Genomic DNA, 16,996 nt, shown 5'->3' on the forward strand with positions numbered 1-16,996 from the left:
TCAAAATCCTGAGAGGAGAGTGGAGGAGAAGGGATTGTGTAGTGGCCATCTCACCCTGGGGCATGATTTCTCGCTTTCTGTTTCTCCATCTCTCTGTTTCTCTGGCAAGTACCATAGCAAAAATCTCTCTAAAAAAAAAAGAACTACTTCAGGAGGCTAGTGGTTAGAGTGATGGTTAAGGCACTGGATTCTCACATGGTCAACTGTAGTTCAAATCCTTGATCTGGTGACTTGCTTTCTCACTTTTTCTCTCTCTCTGCTGAGCACATGTGAACTATAGCAAATTTAAAATAAAATAATTAATTAATTAAATGATTCTTTTTAAAAAGGAACTACTATAGTAATTAATTGAATGGCAATGGTTGCTTAGATCAAGAGGAAAGCAATGGAGCATATAAAGTAAATGTAGTTGGGTCAGATTAGAAATTGTGGTTACTGGGGAACCAGCAGGTGGCATGGTGGTTAAGGCACTGGACACTCCCCCGTGGCTGACCACAGTTTGAATCCTGGACCTGGTAGCTTGCTTTCACACTTTCTCTCTCTCTCTCTCTCTTTCTGTGTGTCTCTTTGGTCAAATTAAAATAAATGAATGAATAAATAAAATTATATAAATCTTAAAGAAAATTATGGTTACAGATGAGGTTTTGTTTGTTTGAAAGTTTTGCTGAGGTATCATTGACATAAAATAAACTGCCATGAACTGCACAGATCGAAAAGTTTTGACATATATGTGCACCAGAATCAAGACATTGATTTTATTGATTATCCCCAAAAGGCCCCTGTTTCCCCTTCATAATTCACTCCTTCCCTCTCTAATCCTTCTCCCAAAGCAACCATTGATCTGTTGGGTCATTGGAAATGTCATGATGTGTTTTTTTTCAGTCTTTTTATATGCAAAAATACATCATGACTTTTCTGACCATCAGTAATTTCTATTTAATTAGATTAGTTTGTATTTTCTAGTTTTCTATAAGTTAAATAATATAGTATGTACTCCATTTTTGTCTAACTTCTTTCACTCAGTATTTTTTGTTTCATCTGTTTTTGAACATGTATTAATAATTTATTCCTTTTCATTGCAGTATAATATTCTATTGTGTACACACACCACAGTAGTTTTATCCCTCTGCTAATGTACGTGTAGTTTGTTTCTTGTTTTGGCTATTATAACTAAAAATTCTATAATCATTTGCATGTAAGTCTTTGTGTGGACATATGTATTTTTATCTCTTGAGTAAATATCTAGGAGTAGAATGATGTATTAAAATTTTTAAGAAACCACCGATTGTTTTCCAAAGCAGGTATACCATTTTGCCTCCCCGCTTGCAGTGTGTGGGAATTCCAATAATTTCACATCCTATTTCTTTTTCTTTTGGAGAGGTTTTTGTTATAGGGCACGCGCACTTGCCAGAAAAACAGAGAGAGGGAACCAGCAGTTAGTGTAATGGCTATGTCGCTGGACTCCCACGTAGTCGACCGCGGTTCGCGTCCCGGACCCGGTCGCTTAAAACTCACGCCGGGCGTGTGTGCGTGCGTGCCCAAGATCCCGAGAGGAGAATGGAGGAGAAGGGATTGCAGCGTGACCATCCCCCCTGGAGGGTGATTTCTCTCTTTCTGTCTCTATGTCTCTCTCTGTCTGTCTGGCGAGCGCACTCGCCCTATAGTGAAAAAACCTCTCAAAAAAAAAAAAAAAAAAAAAAAATACAAAAAACAAAAACATCAACATGTACATATAAAAAAAAACAGAGAGATAGAGAAAGCAAGAAACCACTCCCTTAGAGGGATGGCCACCCTGCAATCCCTTCTCCTCCATTCTCCTCTCAGGATCTTGGACACACATGTACACATGCCCAGCATTGGTTTAAGCCACCGGGTCGGGGTCTCGAACCATGATTGACTACATGGGAGTCCAGCGACATAGCCATTGTGCCATCTGCTGGTCCCAATTTCCTATCCTCACTATTGCTTGGTATGATCATTTTTTTCAGTTGTAGTCATTTTAATAGGTATATAGTAGTATTCCGTTTGGGTTTTAATTTCCCTTTCCTTATGACAAATGCAATAGAGCGTCTTTTTTTATGTGCGTGTTTGTCCTATGCATATCCTCTTTAATGAAATATCTGTTCAAATCTTCTTCCTATTTTAAAAATTGAGTTATTTCTGAGACCAGCAGATGCCATAATGGTTGTATCACTGGACTCCCATGTAGTCAACCATGGTTTGAGTCCTGGTCCTGGTGACTTAAACTCATGCCAGGCACGTGTGCATGAGTACCCAAGATCCTGAGAGGAGAATGGAGAAAGGATTATGGCATGGCCATCTCCCCTGGGGAATGATTTCTTGCTCTATGCCTCTCTGTCTCTCTAGCGACTACATGTGAACTATAGCAAAAATCTTTCTTAAAAAAAATTTGAGTTGTTTCCTTATTATTTTTTTATATATATGTGTATTTTGGACACAAGTCCTTTAACAAATATATGCTTTGAAAATATTTTCTCCCAGTCTATGGCTAGGTTTTTCATGCTCTTAACAATATTGATGAAATAACAGAAATTTTAAATTTGTATTAAGTTCTATTAACTTTGTATAGATTCTGATTTTTGGTGTCATGGCTAAGTAATCTTGCCTACACCAAGATTGTAAATATTTCCCCTTATATGTTTCCCAAGAAGTTTTATAGTTGTAAATTTTACATACAAGCCTATTATTATTTTGAGTTAATTTTTATATATAGTATGAGGTATGAATTGAAGTTCATTTTTTTTGCATATAGGTACCTGATTAGCCCAGTATCATTTTCTAAAAAGACTAGGCTCTTTCTACTAAATTGCCCTTCTATCCCTGTCAAAAATCAGGTGTTCCTAAATGTGTAAGTTCATATTTAGGATTTTTATTCTATCCCATTGATCTACACTGACATGTCACATGGCAATGTTTTAGTCAACAATGAACCAAATATTCTGCAGTGGCTCTGTAAGATTATAATGGAGCTGAAAATTTCCTCTTACCTAGTGTTTATGTAGCCGTTGTGATGTTGTAGGGTAGCACACGTGACTCAGGTGTTTGTGATGATAGTGGTGTAAACAGACCTACTGCTCCGTTAGAGAAAAATACAGCAAATATGGTTCCCTACAGCACATAATACTTGATAGTGATAATAAATAACCTGCTGATTTGTATATTTACCATACTATACTTTTTATTGTTATGTTAGAGTGTATTCCTTCTACTTAAAAAAAAATCTTTCTCTTAAACAGTATGCCTTTTATGCCGGTAGCATCATACACTTACCAGTTCTCTTACTTGCATCAGTTTTCTTCTGCTTGATTTGTCTTTCATCGTTTTGCTCATTGTGGCCCTTTCTGTGAGACAAGATATGGAGGTAGAAATTGTGACACTGTTGATCCTGATTTTGTGTGGGCCTGGACTAGTATGTGTTAGTATTTTTAACAAAAAGTTTAAAAGGTAGGAAAACATTAAAAATTTAAAAAATAAAAAAAACCGTCTATGAAAATATTTTTGTGCATCATTACAATGTGTTTGTGTCTTAAGCTGTTATAAGAAAAGTGAGATTTAAAAAAAATATTTAACTTTTATTTATTTATTTATTTTGCCATACAGGGACAGAGTGAGAGAGAGAGAAAGTGAGAAAGCAAGCTGCCAGGTCCGGGACTTGAACCGCAGTTGCCCATGTGGGAGTCCAGTGTCCTTAACCACCACGACACCTGCCAGCCCCCTAAAAGTGAAATTTTTTAAAAAACTGAAAGTTTATAAAGTAAAAATGCTGCAGTAAGCTATTATTGAAGACTTTTTTTTTGGGGGGGGGAGATTTTCGCTATAAGGCGCATGCACTCGCCAGACAGAGAGAGACATAGAGACAGAAAGCGAGAAATCACCCCTCAGGGGGGATGGTCACGCCACAATCCCTTCTCCTCCATTCTCCTCTGGGGATCTTGGGCATGCATGCACACGTGCCCAGCGTGAGTTTTAAGCCAACGGGTCCGGGACGCGAACTGCAGTTCGCGTCGACTATGTGGGAGTCCAGCGACATAGCCATTACGCTAACTGCTGGTTCCAGAGGACTTTTTAACATATAAATCAGTGTAGCCTGAGTGTGCAGTACTGATAAAGTCTATCAAGGTATACAGTGACATCCTAAGCTTTCACATTTATTCACCACACTCTGACTCACTCTGGTATTGCAGGCTTCATTCAGCTCTATATTAATATTTAGGATTTTTATTCTATCCCATTGATCTACACTGACATGTCACATGGCAATGTTTTAGTCAACAATGAACCAAATATTCTGCAGTGGCTCTGTAAGATTATAATGGAGCTGAAAATGTCCTCTTACCTAGTGTTTATGTAGCCGTTGTGATGTTGTAGGGTAGCACACGTGACTCAGGTGTTTGTGATGATAGTGGTGTAAACAGACCTACTGCTCCGTTAGAGAAAAATACAGCAAATACGGTTCCCTACAGCACATAATACTTGATAGTGATAATAAATAACCTGCTGATTTGTATATTTACCATACTATACTTTTTATTGTTATGTTAGAGTGTATTCCTTCTACTTAAAAAAAAATCTTTCTCTTAAACAGTATGCCTTTTATGCCGGTAGCATCATACACTTACCAGTTCTCTTACTTGCATCAGTTTTCTTCTGCTTGATTTGTCTTTCATCGTTTTGCTCATTGTGGCCCTTTCTGTGAGACAAGATATGGAGGTAGAAATTGTGACACTGTTGATCCTGATTTTGTGTGGGCCTGGACTAGTATGTGTTAGTATTTTTAACAAAAAGTTTAAAAGGTAGGAAAACATTAAAAATTTAAAAAATAAAAAAAACCGTCTATGAAAATATTTTTGTGCATCATTACAATGTGTTTGTGTCTTAAGCTGTTATAAGAAAAGTGAGATTTAAAAAAAATATTTAACTTTTATTTATTTATTTATTTTGCCATACAGGGACAGAGTGAGAGAGAGAGAAAGTGAGAAAGCAAGCTGCCAGGTCCGGGACTTGAACCGCAGTTGCCCATGTGGGAGTCCAGTGTCCTTAACCACCACGACACCTGCCAGCCCCCTAAAAGTGAAATTTTTTAAAAAACTGAAAGTTTATAAAGTAAAAATGCTGCAGTAAGCTATTATTGAAGACTTTTTTTTTGGGGGGGGGAGATTTTCTCTATTCGCCAGACAGAGAGAGACATAGAGACAGAAAGCGAGAAATCACCCCTCAGGGGGGATGGTCACGCCACAATCCCTTCTCCTCCATTCTCCTCTGGGGATCTTGGGCATGCATGCACACGTGCCCAGCGTGAGTTTTAAGCCAACGGGTCCGGGACGCGAACTGCAGTTCGCGTCGACTATATGGGAGTCCAGCGACATAGCCATTACGCTAACTGCTGGTTCCAGAGGACTTTTTAACATATAAATCAGTGTAGCCTGAGTGTGCAGTACTGATAAAGTCTATCAAGGTATACAGTGACATCCTAAGCTTTCACATTTATTCACCACACTCTGACTCACTCTGGTATTGCAGGCTTCATTCAGCTCTATATTAATAAACCATTTTTTAAAATCTTTTATACTGTAATTTTTTTTGGGGGGGGGAGAGGTTTTTGCTATAGGGCATGTGCACTCACCAGAAAGACAGAGAGAGACAGAGAGATAGAAAGTGAGAAATCACCCCCTGGGGGGATGACCACACTACAATCCCTTCTCCTCCATTCTCCTTTAGGGATCTTGGGCACGCACACATACGCGCCTGGTGTGAGTTTAAGCCACTGGGTCCAAGACTCGAACCGTGGTCAGCTACATGGGAGTTCAGTGACATAGCCATTACGCTAACTGCTGGTACCTTATACTGAATTTTTACTATAATGTCTATGTATGGCTGTGTCTAGATACACAAACACCATTGTGTTACAATCGCCTACTGCAGGGATCAGCAGATGGCATAATGGTTACGTGGCCAGACTCCCACATGGCTGATCACAGTTCAAGACCCAGACCTAGATGCTTGAAACTCATGCTGGGCACATGTGCATGTGTGCCCAAAATCCTGAAAGGAGAGTGGGGGAGAAGGGATTGCAGCCTGGCTAACTCCCCTGGGGGGTGATTTGTCACTTTCTGTCTCTCTCTAACTTTCCAGTGAGTGCATGCACCCTATAGCAAAAATCTCTCTAAAACAAAACAAAGCAATTGCCTTCTGCACTCAGTACAGTAACATGCCATATGGGCTTGTAACCCAGCAGCAAGACTATACCATACAGCCTCAGTGTATAGTAGTCTATACCATCTAGGTTTGTGTGAGCACACTCTGTGATGTTTGCACAGTGATAAATAGCCTAATGACAGATTTCTTAGACCATATCTCCATTGTTAAGCAACATATGTTGTGCTTGATAGATCCTTTTAATCCACCTTGATGTCAGTATCACTCCGTCTTTATCACTGTAGCTTTGTATTTTTTTTTTCCGTTTGTCAGAGGGCATATGTGCTGGCCAGAGAACAGAGAGAGAGAGAGGAGGAGGAGGAGAAAGCACTCCTCATAAAGTATGGTTACACTGTGATTCCTTCTCCTCCATTTCTCTATTTCTGTTGGAATTTCAGTGAGTTTCAATTTCAATTGAAATACACCTGCATGTGTCTGGCATGTTTCTCACGCTGAGTCTGGGACTTGAACCATATAGTTGGTCATGTAGGATCTAGTTCTCTTAGCCACCAGGCCACAGGCTGGACTTTGATAAGTCTTGAAATGTGTTATCCCTCCAACTTTGTAATTTTTCAAAGTCCTTTTGGCTATTCTTAGTCCTTTATATTTCCATATGAAATTTAGAATTAGCTTGTCAATTTCTACCAAAAAAACAAACAAACAAAAACCCTGTTCAGGTTTTGCTAGGAATTACATTGAATCTACAAAATTATTTGTAGAGGACTGACATCTTCACAACATTGAGTCTTAAACCATGAATATTTATTTAAATCTTCATTTCTCTTAACAATATTTTATAGTTTCAGAGTATAGGAGTGGCACTTTTTTAGATTTATACCTCAGTATTTTGTATTTATTGATGCTATTAAAAATTGTATTGTTTTTAAATTTCTATTTCTGATCACTTGTTAATAATCAGAAATATAATAAATTATATTTTTTAGGTTGCAACAGTGTTAAACTCACTTAGTAATTCTAATAATTTTTCATAGAGTCCTTAAAATTTTATAGACTGTCATATTCTGTAAGTAAAGACTTTTACTTCTTCCTTACCAATCTAGGTGTCCTGTATAATACTTCTTTTTCTTGCCCTATCACATTGGTTAGAACCTTCAGTACATTGTTAAAAAAAGAAGGTGGGGCCAGTGGGTGGAATGATGGTTAATACTACATGACTGACTGTTCAGTTCAAGTTCCAGACCCAGCAGCTTGAAAAACATTTCGGGTGCAAGAGTATGCATGCCCAAAATCCTGAAAAGAGGAAGGATAGGGAAAAGAGATTGTGGTATGACCATGCCACATGGAGGGAGGGCGTGTGCTGTCTAACTTTCTTTGTCTCTCTCTGGCAAATAAAAAAAGGAAGGAAGGAAGGAAGGAAGGAAGGAAAGAAGGAAGGAGAGAAGAAAGAAAGAAAAAGACAAACACATTGGATATGACACTTGTGCCCAGGATCCTGAAAGGATGAAGACTTGATGAAAAAAGAACTGCAACATCACCAGGTCCCACTGGGGGGCTCTCTCTCTCTTTCTCTCTCTCTAACATGCATGCCAGCATTTAAAAAAAGAAAAGTGGGGAGGCCAGCAGGTGGTGTAATGGTTGAGGCTCTGGACTACCACATGGTTGACCACAGTCTGAGTCCCAGACCTGGCGGCTTAAAACTCAGGCCAGGCACATGTGCGTGCGTGTCCAAAATTCCAAGAAGAGAATGAAGGAAGGAAAGAAGGAAGGAGATATCCATGTCATTATCCTAAATACTGGAGAAAGAATATGTAGTCTTTCATTATTAAGCATGATGTTAGCTAAATATTTTTCATAGATGCCTTTTTATTTTTTTGCTAGAGGGTGAGTTGCTTGCCAAAGAAAGAGGGGAAGAGGAGAAAGCACTCCCTAATGGGGACAGGTCATGCTGTAAGCCCTTCTCCTCAACTCTCTCTCCTTGTGGGATTTTGGGCATGCACAGACACGTGTCTGACATGTTTCTAATGTCACCAGCTCTGCAACTCAAACTACATGATTGGCCAAGTGGGATCTGGTCACCTTTACCAGTGGGCCATGGAGCCAGCCTCGTGGATACTCTTTAACTGGTTGAGAGTGTTCACGTCTATTCCTATTTGCTGAGAGGTGGCTTTATTTTCTTATAAAATTGGAAGTGGATTATAATCTTTCAGGATTTTTCTTCACATTATTGAGATACTGAAATAGTTTTTCTTGTTTAGTTTGTTAATATGCCTAATTATATTAACTGATTTTCAAATATTAAACCAATTCTGCATCACTGGGATAAATCTTACTTGATCATGATGTATTATCCTTCTTCTGTATTGGTGGATCTGAATCACTGAAGTATTGTTTGAATTTTTATATCTAGATTTATGACAGAAACTGATCTGTAGTTTCATTTTTGTAATAATATCTTTGGTTTTGGTAGCAAGGTAATGCTGACCTTATAGAACGAGTTGTGAATTATTCCCTATTTCATCCTCTGAGTGTTTCTATAGGATTGGTATTAGTTCTTAATTTAAGTATGAGGTAGAATTCATCATTGAACCTATGGTACTGGAGTTTTCTCTCTGGGAAGGTCTTTAACTATAAATTAAATTTTTATAATAGAGGCAAAGCAATCCTTATCTATTTTCCCTTCAATGACCTTCTGTAATGTGTCTGTTAAGGAATGTGGTCATTTTATCTAATTTATAGAATTACTTATTATAAAGTTTCCTTCCTTACTTTTTAAGTATCTTCAAATCATTTAATATGGGACCACTAGTGATATACCCTGCGTTATTCCTGGAAGTAGTACTTTGTGACTCCCCACACACACAAACACACACACCTTCTCTCATTCTTCCTCTCTTTGGCTACAGGCTTATCAATTTTATTGATCTTTTCAAATAATTAATTTTTTTATGTCATGGATTTTTCTCCCTTGCTGTTCTATTTTTCTATTTCATTGGTTGGTAGGCTTATCCTCATTATTTCCTTCTAATTTTTTTTGTGCTTAATTTGTTCTTCACTTTCCAGTCTTTCAGGAGAAGCTTAGGTCATTGATTTGAAACATTTATTTTCTAATAATATAGGTGTTCGATGGTCTAAAATTTCACCTAAAATATGATTCAATGGCACTTACAGATTTATTAATAATATGTTTTTATTTTACTCAGCTCAAAATGTTTTCTAATTTCCCTTTGATTTATAGTTGGGTCCTGCTTCTATATCTAATTTGGTAATCTCCGCCTTTTATTTGCAGTTTTTGTTAATTTACATTTATGTAATTATAGATATTATAGGTTTAAGTCTACCATCTTGCTATTTGTTTTTCATTTGTCTCTTCTGTTAGTTATTCCTCTTTTTCTCTTTTTCTTGCTGCTTTTGGAGTAAATTTTTTAATTCCATCTAATCTCCCTTATGACTTATTTGGTATAACTTTGATTATTTTAGAGATTTCTTTAGGGGATACAGTATACATCTTTAACTTATTTTAATCTCTGTTCCAGTGATCTTATGCCATTTAAATATAAGAATCTTATAATAATACACTTTTATCTCTACCTTCTTGACCCATATTATAGTCATATTTTATTTATATACATATATAAATTCCACAACATATTTTATTTATGCAAATAATTATTTTTCAGAGATTTAAATAATAAAAAATACCTTACATAATTATCCATGTAGTTATCATTTCTGATTTTTATCATTCCTTTGTGTATAATAGATCTGAATGCCAATAAAACATGTATTTAACCACTTGAAAATGTCTCACAGTTTACTGATGCTAGGTTCATTTTTAAAATTCTTTTTCTCTTTGTGTTACTATGAATAGCTTTTCAAAAGTAGACCTCTCATTCACTAATATTTTCTTTTGCAATATCCAATTTGTTATAAATCCTACCTAGTATATTTTCATCTGAGACATTTATAGTTTTTATCTCTAGAAGTTTAGTTAAGATCTTTTTATATCTTTCATGTCTGTAGTTAAATGCTTTTTTAGACAACATGTTATTACATTGTGACCCTCCTATCTCAGAATCCTGTGTCTGGCTTGTAGTTCAATTTTTTATCATCTAGTAGACAGTTAAAATAATTGTTTTTTTAAGAATTATTTTTATTTAGTTTTATTTATTACTATTATTCTTTAGTTTGATCAGAGAGAGAGAGAGAAAGAGAAAGTGAGAAAGCAAGCTTCCAGGTCTGTAACTCAAACTGTGGTTGGCCATGTTGGAGTCCAGCATCCCAACCACCCCAATTGTTCTTCTCTGTTAATTCTGATATCTCTATCAGTTCTGATTTTTCTCTTATGTGTTATATTTTCTTATTTCTTTGTAGGCCCTACAATTTTTTATTCTGTGTTAGACATTGTGATTTTTACCTATTAGATACTAATTTTGTTGTATAATACATTCAGATATATCATAGAAATAGTTGGAAATAGTTTTGTCTCTCTTACTTTTTAAGACTTGTTAGGTGGGACTAAAGCAGCATTTAGTTTAGGGGTAATTTTTCCCTGCTACTGAGGCAAGACCTTCTGAATATTCTAACAAGTGCCCCATGAATCGCTTAGTTTTCTGGCCCATTTTGTGAAATGTGCCTGTGTTCTCCAACCCTTTCATTTGATTCTTCCCCCAACGTCGGCTAGTTTCCTCATAGACATGCATCCAGTCAGTACTCCACTGACATCAGCAGTGCCTTCTGCAGATTTCTTCCTCTGTGCAGCTCACTGGCACTCTGTTCTAAAAACTAGCCACCAAGGCCTCCCTAGATTCTTATTCTATCTCCTCAACTCAAAGATGAAGTCTCCAGGGCTTTACCTGGTTTCTTGCTCCCTACACTGTGGCCTAGAAATTCTCTCAAAGCAATAAGTCAAGCAATTGTAGGTCTCACCTATAATTGTTTTCCTTCTCTCAAGAATCACTGTCTTTCATTGTCTGAGTCTAGTGTCTTCAAAATTGTGGTTTTATATATTTTTGTCTTGTTTATTTGAATATTTCAATATATCTGTTCATGTTACTTTGTTTTAACCAGAAGTAAAAGTCATTGGTAAAATTTCAAAGTGGAAGAATTCTTTTTTGCTGGCTGAAGTGAGAGCTATAGATTCTGGGCTATTAGTAACAGACCTAAGATTTTGTTGAAGGTCTATACAATTTGCCTTTGGCCTAGAAGTTGGTTGCCGTAAATCAGGAGGCACTTCATGGTTTCCTTATTTGATATTACAACAGTGAATCAAAGGAGTTAAACTTAGCTGGTCTAAGTCACCTCATAAAATGAAAATTCCTGGGACTAGCAGATGGCATACAGGTTACATTGCTAGACTCCCACATAGTTGACTGCAATTCAAGTACCAGACCCAGAGGACTAAAATTCATGCCAGGCACATGTGTATGTATGCCTAAAATCCCAAGAGGAGAATGAAGGAGAAGGAATTTTGGCATGGCCATTCCCCCTTGGGGGGTGATTTCTTGCTTTCTGTCTTTTTGGTGAGTGCACATGCCCTATAGTAAAAATTCCCCTTAAGAATTAATAAATAATAAATAAATAAAAATAAAATGAAAATTCCCTTGGGAATTAATGTCTAGGAACCTGCCCTCAAAAATATAATAGCTACCGATTAATGGAAGTTTACCGTTACCTGTCAGAAACTTAGTGAACATTTTATACTCATTCATTTATTTAATTTTCACATTGACCCACTGAAATAATTTTGTCTAAATAGACTACCAGAAGTTGAGAAACTTGCTGCAGGTCTAAGAGCTTTTAAAAGAATCAGAACCTAGATTTAGATGAGCCCCAACCTCTTGCTATTCAAAATGTGGCCCACAGATCAGCAGCTTAGCATAATTTCAGGCTTTACTCCAGAACTACTGAATCCAAACCTGCATTTTAACAAGATACTCACATTATTTTCATGGACATTCAGATTTTAAAAGTACTGCTCCAATTCATACTCAACCTGTTTTCCCTATCAGCTAGTTGGGGAAAGAAAATAAAGAAAGTTTTGCCTTAAGACCAGGCAAGCAGATTACTTAAGGGCTTGGAGTGTTACCCTCACAGATCAGACAGGGTAGAGGTGCCATGGTGTATGTACTGAGCAATCAGAGGTAATAGTGAAAACCATCTAATGGCCTGTTTGGCTCTCTGAGAAGCATCATGGCAGTTGACAAGAAGAAGCATCTTATAAAAGGTGGCAAAAAGGGAGCTAAAAGAAAGTGGTTGATCCATTTTCTTAAAAAAAAAAATGGTATGATATGAAAGCACCTAAGAAATATTGGGAAAACACTAGTCACCAGAACTCAAGGAACCAAAATTACGTCTGATGACCTTTAAGGGCTGTGTGTTTGAAGTTGATCTGCAGAATGACAAAGTCACATTTAGGAAATTCAAGCTAATTACTGAGGATGTTCAGGGCAAAAACTGCCTGACTAACTTCTGCGACATGGATCTTACCTGTGACAAAATACGTTCCATGGTCAAAAAATGGCAAACCATGACTGAAGCACATGCTGATATCAAGACTACCGATGGTTATTTGTTTGGTCTCTTCTGTGTTGGGTTTACAAAAAAATTAAAAAGTCAGATATGGAAGAACTCTTATGCTCAGCATCAGCAGGTCCACCAAATCCACAAGATGATGGAGGTGTACACCCGGGAGGTGTAGACAAATGACTTGAAAGAAGTGGTCAATAAACTGATTTTAGGCAGCATTGGAAAAAGGCATAGAAAAGGCTTGCCAGTCTACCTCTCCTCTCCATCATGTGTTCATCAGAAAAGTAAAAATGCTGAAGAAGCCTAGGTTTGAATTGGGAAAACTCTCAGAGTTTCATGGTGAAGGTAGTAACTCTGAAATAACTACTGGGAATGAGACGGGCACCAAAGTTGAATGAGCTGATGGATACAAACCACTAGTACCAGAATCTCTTTAAATTTCAGACTTTTAATAGTGAAAAACAAAAAGTCCTATTTGTGAAGAAAAAGAAATCTAGCATACTGAGTACTTACTATGTGCCAAGGTCTACTCTAAAGAATTTTACAATATTGGTGCAATCCTAGTAACAAATCTTAGTTTTGTCCTTATTTTGTAGATGAAGAAACTCGAGTTCAGAGAGCTTAAGAAACCTAACCAACTCAATTTATTAGTGGCAGAACTACAAAGGGACTTCAAAAGTTCATGGGAAAATAGAATTAAAGTATATTAATATACTTCAGTGCAAAAAAAAAAAAATGAGGACCAGCATGTGGCATGGAGGTTAAGGTGGCCAGATCCCACGTGACTGACTGCATGGTTTATGTCCCAGACCCAGCAGCTTGGGCACACCTACATGTGTGCCCAAAAACCCAAGAAGAATGGAGAAGAGGGATTATGGGTTGATCATCTCCCCTGGGGTGTGACTTCTCACTTTCCCCTCTCATTTTCTCTCTGTCAAGCACAGGAACCCTATAGCAAAAACGAACTAATGGACTGACTAAATAAAATTCATGCATGGCTTTTTGCAGCATGAAAAAATTTTCAAAATTCCATTGTACAATGTGATCTCTAGCGTCTGTCTTCTAGATCCTACGCATCACTTCATCAGAAAGCATCAGGAACCTGGGCAGCAGGTGAAAGAAGGCAGCACAGAAGGGGAAGAAAAATCCAGAAAACAACCTCTGTCTAGCTTGCTGTATTGCTAAGAATAAAGCCATGCATAGTAATAGAACCCCAAAGTGTGTGGAGACTTTAAAATATCTACAAACATTTCTTTCTTTTGCATATCTGAAACAACATGTCATACTTGCAGGTGAGCATAATTAAATAGTGCTGAAGTTTTCTTGTCTATTAAAAGAAAAGATGAAGGAATGGAGAGCACTAGTTTGGGATATATGATTTTTCTGCTAATTCTGTGGTGAGCAGAGAAAAAAACAACATTCTCAGAGGCTATTTCTGTGTATTGTAAAGCGAAGAGAGATAAAAATATGAGAGCTGCTGGCCTTCATTAAAAGGATAAAGAGTTGCTGATTGGTATTTCCTTTTAGGCTTTATAGAAGCTTTAAATTTGAAAGGACACTGTTGCTTGCTGACATTGGCGAGGCTTTTTGCTTTATGTGGAGTGGCTTAATTGTGCTCATGCTTATTTGGTAGGTTTACTGAGATATAGTTAGATATAAATCTATAGTCCCTCCTCCTAGAAGAAAAAAGTACAAAAGCACCATTGAGTTGGTTTCAGGGGCACAATTCAAGGCCTATATCTTTTATTATGCATTGCCTCAGTTAATTGGCTTTCTAATTATGATTTATTCTAAATTTAAGTCTATGCCCAGGGACTGTGTTGAGGTGACATATTACTCAAAAAATAATAGGATTTGGTTCTCTGCCTTCAGCTCTGAGTTACACTGTTCAGAAAAGCATAGCTTTTGTGCTTTCCTTTCCTACACCAATCCTGACTCGATATTCCAAAACACCCACAGAACTTTGTCCATCAAGGGCTGGCCCTGCAGCGCAGTGGGTAAGCACTGCATGTAGGGAGCACTATTCCACATGTTTCGACTGTGGTTTGAGTCCTACTCCCAGCTGCTTGAAGCTCATGGCTGGGCATATGTGTGTGCTTATGGCCCAAATCCTGACAAGATGGAGAAACAGAGAAAGGAGCTCATGGCATGACCACATCCCCGTTGGATGGTACTTCTCTCTGTCTTTATCTTTCTCTCGCACTCACGTGTTCTCTAGCAATGAAAAAAAAAAAAAAAAAGAAAAATTAGAACTTGTCTATTAACCAGAAAATGTGACGATTTAGCTCCATCTTCAGAAATTGCCCATCTCGTTCTTATTTCCATCTTGTTTTATTTTGTTCTGTCTCTACCTAGTCTTATATGTGCTTTTGCCTCCTCTTGTTTTCAGTTGGGCCTCTACCACTTGAACTTGTGGTTCATTAACATTTTTCCCAAAGACCCTTGAGTCCTGAAGCACTTGAGCTTGGATTCAGCCTTCCACCTCTTCCTGATCTTGCCCTGGATTGCAGACCTCCATTACTCAATTCAGCCCTTGAAGCCAAGCCTTGGAATTTATCTGCTGGACCAGTAAATGTCTTGCTGGATGTGTTTGGAACCCACAGATGAGGAACAGATATTGTCATTCCTTGGTTTTGCCAAGTCCTGAAAAAATGCAGTGAGAACATACTTGACTTCTACTGTCAGTTTCCTTTGGGGTCATCCATTCTTTGCCTCCTTTCTCAAGTGGAACTGCAAGTTTTGATGCTGTTGTCTTTTTCCTTTCGCCAAAGCTCTGGTCTGTGCCTCAGTCTCACTGTAACTTACTCTTTTTCTTTTGAGAGGTTTTTGCTATACAGCATGTGCGCTCACCAGAAAGACAGAGACAGAGAAAGAAATTACACCCCAAGGGGATGGTCACGCCGCAATCCTTTCTCCTCCATTCTCCTCTTGAGATCTTGGGCACACACAACACATGCCTGGCATGAATTTAAACCACTGAGTTCAGGACTCGAACCACAGTCAACTACATGGGAGTCCAGTGACATAGCCATTATGCCATCTGCTGGTCCCAACTTGCTCTTCACTGTGTGGCAGGTATGTGGTCTGTTTCACCTGAGTATGGATTATTTATTTATTTGGATTTGTTTATATTTGCTTCTTTCAAGGTAGTGTGTGTGTCTTGCTAAGCCATCCAAATGAGCTCTTCTTACTCAAATAGTGAAGATTCCTTAATACCTTACTGGAACAAGGTGGGATATAAGTAAATACAACACACAACAAGCAAAACATAACACCAACAGTAACACTTCCAGTATCATGAAGGTCTGATGCTGTGACTCATGCTGTGACTATCTTCTGATTCTCCTATAAAGTCTTTGTTTCTAAGAATGAAGCTGCCAACCTGGAAACTGCATTTCTCAGCCTTCCTTGCAATTATATGTGGTCATATAACTAAGTTTTGAATGGTAGAATATTCAAAGATAGGTTGTGTTCAAGTATTGTCACTGGCAAATTAAGATAAGCTTCTGGCCTTGAATTTTGTCTCTACCCCTCCAATCCTGAGGTCAGCATTTGGATAAGACAGCAACTTAGCTTTGGCTACCTACAATACATGAAGATGCTAAACAAAGAGATTTGCAGAGTCTCAGGATGAAAAGAACCTGGATTCCTGAATGATTTTGTAAAGGATCATCCCACCAACCTATACTGGCTAGACTATTCCTTGAAAGAAAAATAATTTTCTATCATATTTAAGCACTGTCTTCTGTGGTTGTCATTACCACAGATTCACATTTTCCTTAATAAACACACCTATGGGAGAAAAATGCCTGAATCATTATCCTAAGTAAGTAGGATTTGGAGTTCTTCAGCCTAGATATTTAACATTGGAAAATTTTGAGATCTCAGTCTTCCTTAGGAACATAAATTGACTTGTGAAAGGGACCTTTTCCATTTCTAAAACTCTGGTTTGTAGAGTTCTAATGTGTATCAGCATCACTTTGAGGGCTTTTAAAATCAGATTACAGAACCAGTAGGTGGCATGGAGGTAAGACCCTGGACTCCCACATGGTCCAGCATGGTTCCAAGTCCTAGACCTGGCAACTTAAAAGAATCACACCAGGCATGTGTGTGTGTGTGTGTGTGTGTGTGTGCGTGTGTGTGTGCCCAAAAACCCTAGAGTAAAATGAGAGATAAGAGATTGCAGCATAGCCGTCCCCCTGGGGACCATCTCTGTCTCTTTCTGTTGAGCACACGTATACTGTAGCAAAACAACAATAACAAAAACAAAAAACAAAAAAACAGATTTCTGGGC

This window comes from Tupaia chinensis, unplaced genomic scaffold, assembly GCF_000334495.1.
Source record: "Tupaia chinensis unplaced genomic scaffold, TupChi_1.0 Scaffold000354_1, whole genome shotgun sequence".
NCBI lineage: Eukaryota > Metazoa > Chordata > Mammalia > Scandentia > Tupaiidae > Tupaia > Tupaia belangeri.